This window comes from Wasmannia auropunctata, unplaced genomic scaffold (assembly GCF_000956235.1).
Source record: "Wasmannia auropunctata unplaced genomic scaffold, wasmannia.A_1.0 LD335650.1, whole genome shotgun sequence".
NCBI classification, from domain to species: domain Eukaryota; kingdom Metazoa; phylum Arthropoda; class Insecta; order Hymenoptera; family Formicidae; genus Wasmannia; species Wasmannia auropunctata.
Window position 1 is genome coordinate 249,933 of NW_012027240.1, and position 9,051 is coordinate 258,983.

The following is a 9,051-nucleotide window of genomic DNA, read 5'->3' on the forward strand; positions in this document are numbered from 1 at the left end:
ACGATCGAAACTTATGTTCCTCTCAGATGGAGGCCTGATACAAACAGCAATTGTCATAATCTGTCGAGGAAAAGTTCACTGTCGAAAGCACAGTGTTCCGTGTAACCGATTTACAACTAGCAAATTGCTTTCTCCACTCGACCATACGCTCGCTCATTCTCGTCGTCGTATCGTACCCCAGCGTATCGGAAAGCTCTTTGCGGTTAGTTCGATATCCCTTCCGTCACCTCCCCCCCCACCTCCCTCTACCCCAACCCATCTTCCTCGTACTATTAACTGTTTTTTCCGTGCTCACGTCGTAGCGCACGCAGGACTGACGCGATCAGCCTCCCTCATTACGCGCGTTTCAAATCGAGCGTAATCGATATTCAATCGAACGCCTCTTCCCCGTGGAACGTCTTCGCCACGTGGGGAAATGGTGATGTCCAGGCGATGGAATAAGGAAAAAATAATGGGGATATAGCGCGCGGGGTGAGCGAAAGGGAAAAGAGAGTGTGAGAGAGTGTGTGAGAGAGAGAGAGGGAGAGAGAGAAATAGAATACCGGGCCTGTACAGTTCGAGACGATCGGAGAAAGAGAATGGAGAAAAAGGAGTGGAAAGGTATAGGAACGGCACTTCGAGATCGAACAAGAGAGCGCTCGAGGGTACTCGGAGAGTACCAGATGGAAAAGTGGCTGTTTTACGGACACAACGGGGATACTGGAATTCGTCGTGCAAGGCACAATGTGACGATTTGAGGGGGAAGAAGTCTGAGGGGTGGTAATGCGGAAGGATATCGGGACAGCCCGGTCTTGTTGTTCCGTTTAATACCTTCGGAGGTGACGAGAAGAGCTTGCCAAAGCTCCCCGGGCATCTTTTTGGCCTGGATAATCGGGTTCAAATGTTGCCTATATCGATGGAAACTAACGACTTCGTATTGGAGAATATATATTAAAACGCAAAACGTAACTTTTGAATAACTATTAAAATAGCATCAATTCTCAAAAATAATATTGTTCAATTTTTTGTGAAATTTTATTGGCTTTCAATTTTTCTATAGTTCTCTCCCTCTCTTTCTCTCTCTCTCTCTTTCTCTTTCTCTCTTTATCTCTTTCCACAAATATTAGTCTCTCTTTATACCAAATTGCATATACTTTTACTTTAAAAATAGGTAAGTTTGAAATTCAAGGAACATCTAAAGTTTCACATAGAGATAATTTATGAAAAATTCAGACTACATTTCCATTTGAATAAAGACTTGGGGGAGAAGTTTCACGTTGTCAACAAATCGTTCACAGTTCAGTATTCCCGAAATGTTATCTGTCGTCATCGCGTTCGTCTTTAAGTTGCAAAATATACAAGCCGCGTTCGCGAGCTCATCGTAAATCAGACGCTTAGCTGTTGCTATAAGCGAGCTATCACCGCGGGTGCCTTTTCCCGACGGATTTTCACACGGATCGATCGCGCATCGCGTCCCGTTGCGTCGTCACCGCCGAATGATTTGTTTTATTCGCCTCTGAAATATATACCGAGCCACACAGGCATCCACCCGATCCTGGCCAGGAGTTGGCGCTTCGTACAGGACGCCTCGCACAATAGCCACGCCGCTGACAATGGCGTCGTTAGCGATGGCCTCGGGCTCCGTTCTCTATTCCTCTGCCTGCGAGAGCATCGGGTATCGTGTACAGGATGTCCCAAAATCGAGGATCAACCCTCGTCTATAAATTTCCCGAAATCGAAGTCACATTTCTCTCTTGATAGAAAGTCTGATCTTTCTTTAGTGGGACTTTCTTTTTTCTTTAAATTTTCGAAGCTATAAACGTTTCGACAATAATGTCGTATGATCAGCCTTTGTTAAAAACTGGAAATTAATTAGAATTAAATGTAAACATAAACTTTTACTTATATGCATTATAAATTATAATCGTTTTCATTCGTTTGTAATTTTCCTTAGTCCCCTACACAGAAGCGGATGATACTCATATTTATTTCGAGAATTTATCTAAAGAAAATGCACAATCTCTGAAACACCCTATACATACGTCTCTCTATTGCCCACTATGCTTCTCTCTGTCTTCGTTGCGCAACAGCGCGAAATGCAAACGATCGGGTCTAAGGGCACATGCACACGGGCAAGCCTGCAAGCAATGATCCGTGTGATTGTAGAATTAAAAAATAATGTATGTGTATATATCAAATTGAAATTGAAATTTTAAAACTCAATTTAAATATCTATTCTATTTCAAGATATGTATTTGCCTTCCCTAATTGTTTTTCTATTTCTCTACTTTTTATTTAAAATTATTAGACTTAAAGTTATTAAATCTTCGTAAGTTAGAGAGAAAGATAGAAAGAGAGAGAATGAGTGAAAAAAGAGAATGTAAAAAGTTTGCAAGAGAAATATGTAGATTGAATGTGCACGCAGTCTAAAACCGACCGATGCAGGAACGCTTAGTGTCGGCACTAATCGAACTCTCTCTTCCTCTATTCTATCCGTCCACTGAGAGCGACGACGATATCGTAATGATCTTCCTGCACGACGCGCCTAATTTCTTTCCGGTGCATTCTGCTTCCGCAGCCTTTCGAACAATACGCGTTCTAATTTTCGCGCAAAACGCGAACGCGCGGCAGGGGGATTCACTATTCGTTACTCATTAACCCGTCGCAATGGAACGAGGCAATCGATTGTGCGACTCGAAACCGATCGGAAAACTGCTGAATATAGGCTAGACGCACACCAATGCATGATAATGACGACAATACACCTGACATACATTATTTGATAAATTATCCTTTTCACGTTGAATAACATTTTCATACATACTCCTATTTATTAATTTAACGCCGCAAAATCTATCAATTTATATAAAAAGCGTGTTAGTTAAAATTATCAATGTCAAAAAGCTCACTATGATGATCTGCAGTTTATATTAAAATTCTATTTATAGTTTTATGTGATACAAAAATAATTATATATATACATATATATATATAATTTTTTATCTATTGCAATATTTGTGGCCATTTCTACAATATTTATAATCTGGCTAAACAATGTAACTTGTAATTAATTTTTTATTTATACATATTCATAAATTAAAATAGACGTCCGGAGGCTAATGTAATTTAAACATATAATATATATAAAATATATTTTTTAATCTATGATTACACAAAAATAAAAAGTTGATTATAAGTTACATAGTTTAGACATACTATAAATAGAAATCACAACAAATTTTGCAACATGTAGATAAAAAAATCAGGCTAAAACTTGATCATGCATCACATGTTTTCGAGAAAACACCGCAGACAGTGAACAATTCCAGTATCGAGTTTACGGAATTCGGCAAAGAATTCCGACGCACCGCGCCGATCAAATGTACAGGACGCGATGAAGTTCATTTGAACTTCTCGAAGAAACGATGGAATCACCTGACAAAGAAGAGATTGATAGCATGTCTTTGTATTGGAAGTATGTACAATCTATTCACCAATCTGCCGTTTACATATCTGTTATTTGTAGAGGTGTAAAATAAGCGTTATTTCATCGAAAATATTATACCGATTGATAATTAATGTAGTTTATCATCAAAATAAGAAAAATACCAAATATATATTTAAACAGATTTTAATTTAATAATAATAGATTTCATGTAAAGATTGTTAAACATAACGATACGACGACGCAACATTACATCTCGATCAGAATTTATACTTAAATTCATAGTCGCGTAATTTGATCCGGCAAATATAAACGAATCCGTGCATTTGCACCCGTAAATTGGCGGTAAATAGCTGATGATCGGGTACATCGCCCATCCTCTTTGTCTATTTTAATTTAGTGTTTTTATTCGGGCGCGCGCGATGAAACGCCGAGCTTCCCGGCGTTAATTAATACTAATATGGCCGAGCCTCATTAACGGCAACGTTCATTAAATATTCACACCATGCCGGCGACAGCCTGTATCCCCGACCGCATCGATTCAATCGCATTGTGACGGCACGGCGAAATGAAAACTTGCCGCCGCGTTTGATACCTTTCATCCACTTTTCCTTTTGCGTTGCGCGACAGTGATTCAAGCGCGTTCGCAAACGGATGCGACGTGGCTCATGTCTGTCCTTAGAACGGTATATTGAGAGAGAGAAAGAAAGAGAGAGAGAGAGAGAGAGAGAGAGAGAAGGGAAAAACATGAGGGAGAAAAACGAAGCTGCGTCCTATTTTTTTCTCGATTCTTTCACAGCCACGAATGTTCCTCCTCTATTATCTCCGAAAAATTGACTGAAAATTCTAGCCATCCAAAATGTTATTTCGCGCATTATTTACGACGGTAGATAATAATTATTTGCCTGAGGTAGAGAGAATAATTATCCACGTTCTACTTAACGTAACGATGCTTTAAAAATTCTTAAACCTTGCTCGAATTACATTTTATATTTTTTCTAATTACCATAATTATCTTCTTTTCGTCTTTGCGAATAGTATATCTTTGAAAAGTGAGTATTAAAAACATCATTTTATATAGAAAAGCTCTTACTACACTACTACTCTTAGTGTCTTATAGTTGAATTGCAATAATGGAATCAGTATCAGTAATAGCATTCGTCACTCAGAAGACGATCGCGCGCTTGGTATTTCCGACTTGCGCGAACTTGTACTCAATTACTAACAAAGTTTTGCTTAAATCAGCGAAATGATACATTATGTTACTCGTTAGAAGAGGAACCGGTGGGGTGGGGGGGGGGGAGAAGGAGAAAGATTATCTCCTCGCCATTAAAGTCAGTGCATTCCGTGAGCTGCCAGATGAAGGGATTTAATGGGATTGCAAACGCGAAGATATCTTCGCGCGCGACGTAAAAGAGGGCTTTGAGTGTGTTGATAGGTTAACAGGATTAAAGTGGACTTCAGCGTGACTCTGCGCGATGAGATACTTCCCGGTTAAGCCACTACCCTTGCGAGAACGCGACCTGCAAATTTGCGAGCGTGCCGGCCAAAAGAGCGTGTAAATAAAAATAAAAGGGGAGGAGGGAGGAAAGGGAGGAGGGGCGGGGGGGGGGGGAGCAGAAGGTGACGCTGTGAGAGTGGCAGAATCCCCGCGGTCAGACTCAAACATGTAAATTATGCCGGAAAATATCATGTAAATGCGATTTGCTACGCGGCGCATTCACGGCGACTCGAGCCCAGAAAACTTTCAGCCCCAAACCGGTCTGAATTAATTTTACCGGGCGGAGTAATGTGTGCCGCGAGTACTTAACGCGACTTCGGGGAGGGACTGGTGCATCGCATGTATCGCGATGTATCTCGCCACCGCTAAAACGTTACGGCCGTACGTACGGGATTATTCTGGTTTTTGAACGGACGCACCGAAAAATAAATATGTATCTCTCGCGCGGCGTTAAATTTCGCGTGGGATTACGTTCCCGTGACATGCTTATTACAAATGTTTCAACGTTCGAAAATAACTGAAAACTGCGGTTAAACGGGTCAATTGAAATTAAAGAGAAATTAGTTAAAAAAAAAAAAAAAACGGATGCTCTCTCCGAATTTTTGTTTCTCGCGGAATATTTTTACTCCTCTCTCTCCTCCGTATCCTTGCTACTGTTTATCGAAACTTTCGTTATATCCGTCGACAACGATGAGACGTCGTCTCACATATAATGTCACGCGAGTACAGCGCTGTGTACTCCGGCTACGTAGTTATACCTTTCATACCTCAAGTTACCTCTCGTACCTTAGATCAAAGAACTCGCGCGAAAAATAAATACGATCGCGCGATATCCATTTGCGAAGGTATACATCAGGGAGACAACGTGCGCGCGTTTTTGACGCGAGACCCACCGAAGCGTGATCTTCAAAGCAGTGAATCGATTTCGTCTCGCTCGTTTTACCGCGCGATTGTATTCGCTGAAGTTTATCCATCCACCGAGAACGTGTATACGTACAATGCGCATAAAGGATCCCTTACAAAGGCCGCCACATGTACAGGTATTTAACTCGATTAAGAGTATAATCGTTAATCTCTCGCTGCTGTTAATTCCGTCTCACCCTCGCGCAACGGTTTCGTAAATTTACAACGTTGAAAGAACGTAATGACGCGTTCGCGATCCATCTCGCGATCCACTTCAGTTTATTCGATATCGATACTGATATTACAAATATATTTCTGTAGCAGCGAACGCATCAAGAGAGTTCAATTATTTAAATGAAAATACATATAACCGAATAACATTACTAACAATAAGATATCATATGTGTATATGTAGACGCGTTTGTATTTTTTGAAATATAAGTTTGAATTTATAATCTATAAAATAATTTACAAAGAGCACAACAAAATCTATCTATTCATTTAGTATTGCTGATTGTAAAACTTCTTTTCTTACGATTATTATATCTTAAATTTTATTTAAAAATCAGTGCGATACATCTTACCTGCCATATATAGTCGGATAATCGAATGAATTCGAAACTTTCGGATGCTTCATTATGATAAATTGTACATCGTTAATCTCTTTATGGTTTTTGAATTGCATTTAAATCTAGCACAGTTTATGGCCATTATTTATAGCGAAGGTAATTCTATCTGAGAGATCAACATAATAATAACATTGATACCCGAGCTGATTATTAATAAGCTTAGTTAGTTAATAGTTAGTAGCTTAATAGAAATATAATGCGATAAAAGTAAACCGCATTTATATATATCCACATATTGGAGATATAACTAGAAAATTTTATAACCCCGAAAAAATTATTTCTCATTAAAAAGAAATAAAAACAAGAAGTATAAAATAAATGCTTTTATGTCCGTCATTCTTTCTGATCGCATTGAAATTTAATTGATTAGACATTTTTCTCGGGAATACTTGCCCGATTACGATACGCGAGTGCTTACTCGCGAATTTCAAAAGAATACAGGGGAAAAGTTTGAAATATGCAAGCGTTCCCCCCTTGCCTCCGGCAATCCTCTCGATCTACCTACGTTCCGTCCCCTCGCCCCTTCTGTGCGGCGGATCAAACGCGCCTCTCGCTCGCCGGCTAATGCAAATTTCACGTGTTCCAGAAGCATCGATCGCTTAATTAATCTGTACCGACGTAAACGTGGACGAGGCAGGGAAGGGGAAGGGGGCGACTGCCGGCGACGCGGCTCCCCCGCGGCGCGGCGGTTTCCCAATGAAATCGAATTTCGCGAGTAATCTCGGGCTCCTCGCGAAGAGAGCCGCTCGTCCAATCGAATCGCCGCGCCAGCAACAGAGAGAAAGGTGAACAAGAGGAAAATTCTGTCATATTTCGAGGAATTTACAAATAATATAATAAACAACATACAAAAACAATATATAAAAATATATGTGCAGTATATACATATACATGTTTTTCCATATATATAAGCATATGGAAAAAAATGACAGGGTAGCAAAAATAGTAACAGAGAGAGAGAGTGAGAGAGAAAGAAAGAGAGAGAGAGAGAGAGAGAGAGAGAGAGAGAGAGAAAGAGAGAGCACAAAGGGAAGAATTTTAACACATGCGCGATGCGAGCTTTTGCGAATATTAAACCACGAAAGAACGATATTACCATATTCATAATGAACGATTACATCATGCCGAGGTACGATTAAATAGTAACTAGGGCGAGAGTACAAAAAGAAAGATGTGCCACGCGAAGGTGCAGGGGAGCAAAGCAAGAGAGCTAAAGAGGCAGGAGATGTGAATACTGAGCGAGAGCGAGGCGCAGATAAAGAGAGAGACAGAAAAGAGAGAGGGAGAGAAAGAGTTTTATGTCTGACGAAAAATTCTAACCGACACCACGCGCCACCACTGAGGAACACCGGAAAACGAGTGACTCGTCGGCACCGCGTTGCCCGGACGCCGGTTAACGTCACAACCCTCAGACACAACGCGCGACTCTCGGCAAACACTAAATCGCACGGTCCAGCGACGCGGCTCCGCTCGTTCGATCAGTCGATCGATAATACGCACGTTTCCTCGCCATTTCCTTCCCATTCGGAAAGGGACAGCTCGCGACGATAACGGAGGCACGTCCATGTCCGTCGTCCGCCGGTGGAGGCAATCTCCGTTCTCTCCTTTTCTCGAGCTACCACAGCAAGGTACTTACGATTACCGGTCTTCTCGTTCGTTCCCCATCATCGTAGTCCTCTGCTCTCTCTCTTTTTCTCTCTCTCTCTCGCTCGGTGACACACCTCTGAGTCTCTCTCCTAACGTTCCTTTCCCGTTCGTGTCGGCGACGTAAGATAACTGCGTGTGCATCCCGCGAATGCGAGGGATGCGCTCCGTCGACACCGGGTGCAACGATTGTGTGTCCGATACTACGTGACCGATACGCTCCTCTTGGATGAACTGAGCTCTCCCCCCCTCGCGCCGGCCTGATATAGCACCCCCACCCCTCTAACGTTTCCCCTGACGTTCCCCCACCGTTCTGGGCAACCCCTGCGCGCGAGACGTCGCCGTGGGGATGTGGATCCTGGTGGTCCATCGAGAACTCAGCGTTCCCCTCGCGTCCTTTCTCACCCTCGACACCGGGAGCATGTGTGCGTGTACATGTTTCTGTGGTGGGGTCGAAGGGATAGGCCGCGCATTCTCGCCCCTTCTCTCCCGCTCTTCGCGAGTCTACCTCCGTCTATCTCCCTCCGCCGAATGCTCTCTGTTCGTCTCTCTCTCTCTCTCTCTCTCTCTCTCTCTCTCTCTCTCTCTCTTTCTCTCCTACCTCTCTCCGCCTCTCACCCTCTCTCGCATTGCTGCTCCTTTTTTGCAACTGACGTTTGTTAAGATGACTTTCATTATCATAGCTGCCGGCTGGCCGCGCTGATCTCGTGCCACACCGCCATTCTCATTCTCATTATTTTTATTCGCACTAATTTAGCACGCGCTTATTATTTTTATCTATAGATTTTTCTCACGACAACTTTGTCACAGATCTTTCTTCTTCCTTTTGTAAGTAACGCTTTTAAAGTGGCTATTATCGAAATATATTGACAATTATTGAGATATTATATTTATTCTATACCCGCTATAAATTTGAAATGCGACATCATGATTTTAGCAGGTTTGCAATT

General features: G+C 41.9%; 1 pseudogene; it reads right to left on the reverse strand.

Moving 5' to 3' along the window:
* The window catches only part of LOC105456505, a 74,074-nt pseudogene extending 65,743 nt beyond the window's left edge, over positions 1-8,331 (reverse strand).
* Positions 8,332-9,051: the final 720 nt, after the last annotated feature.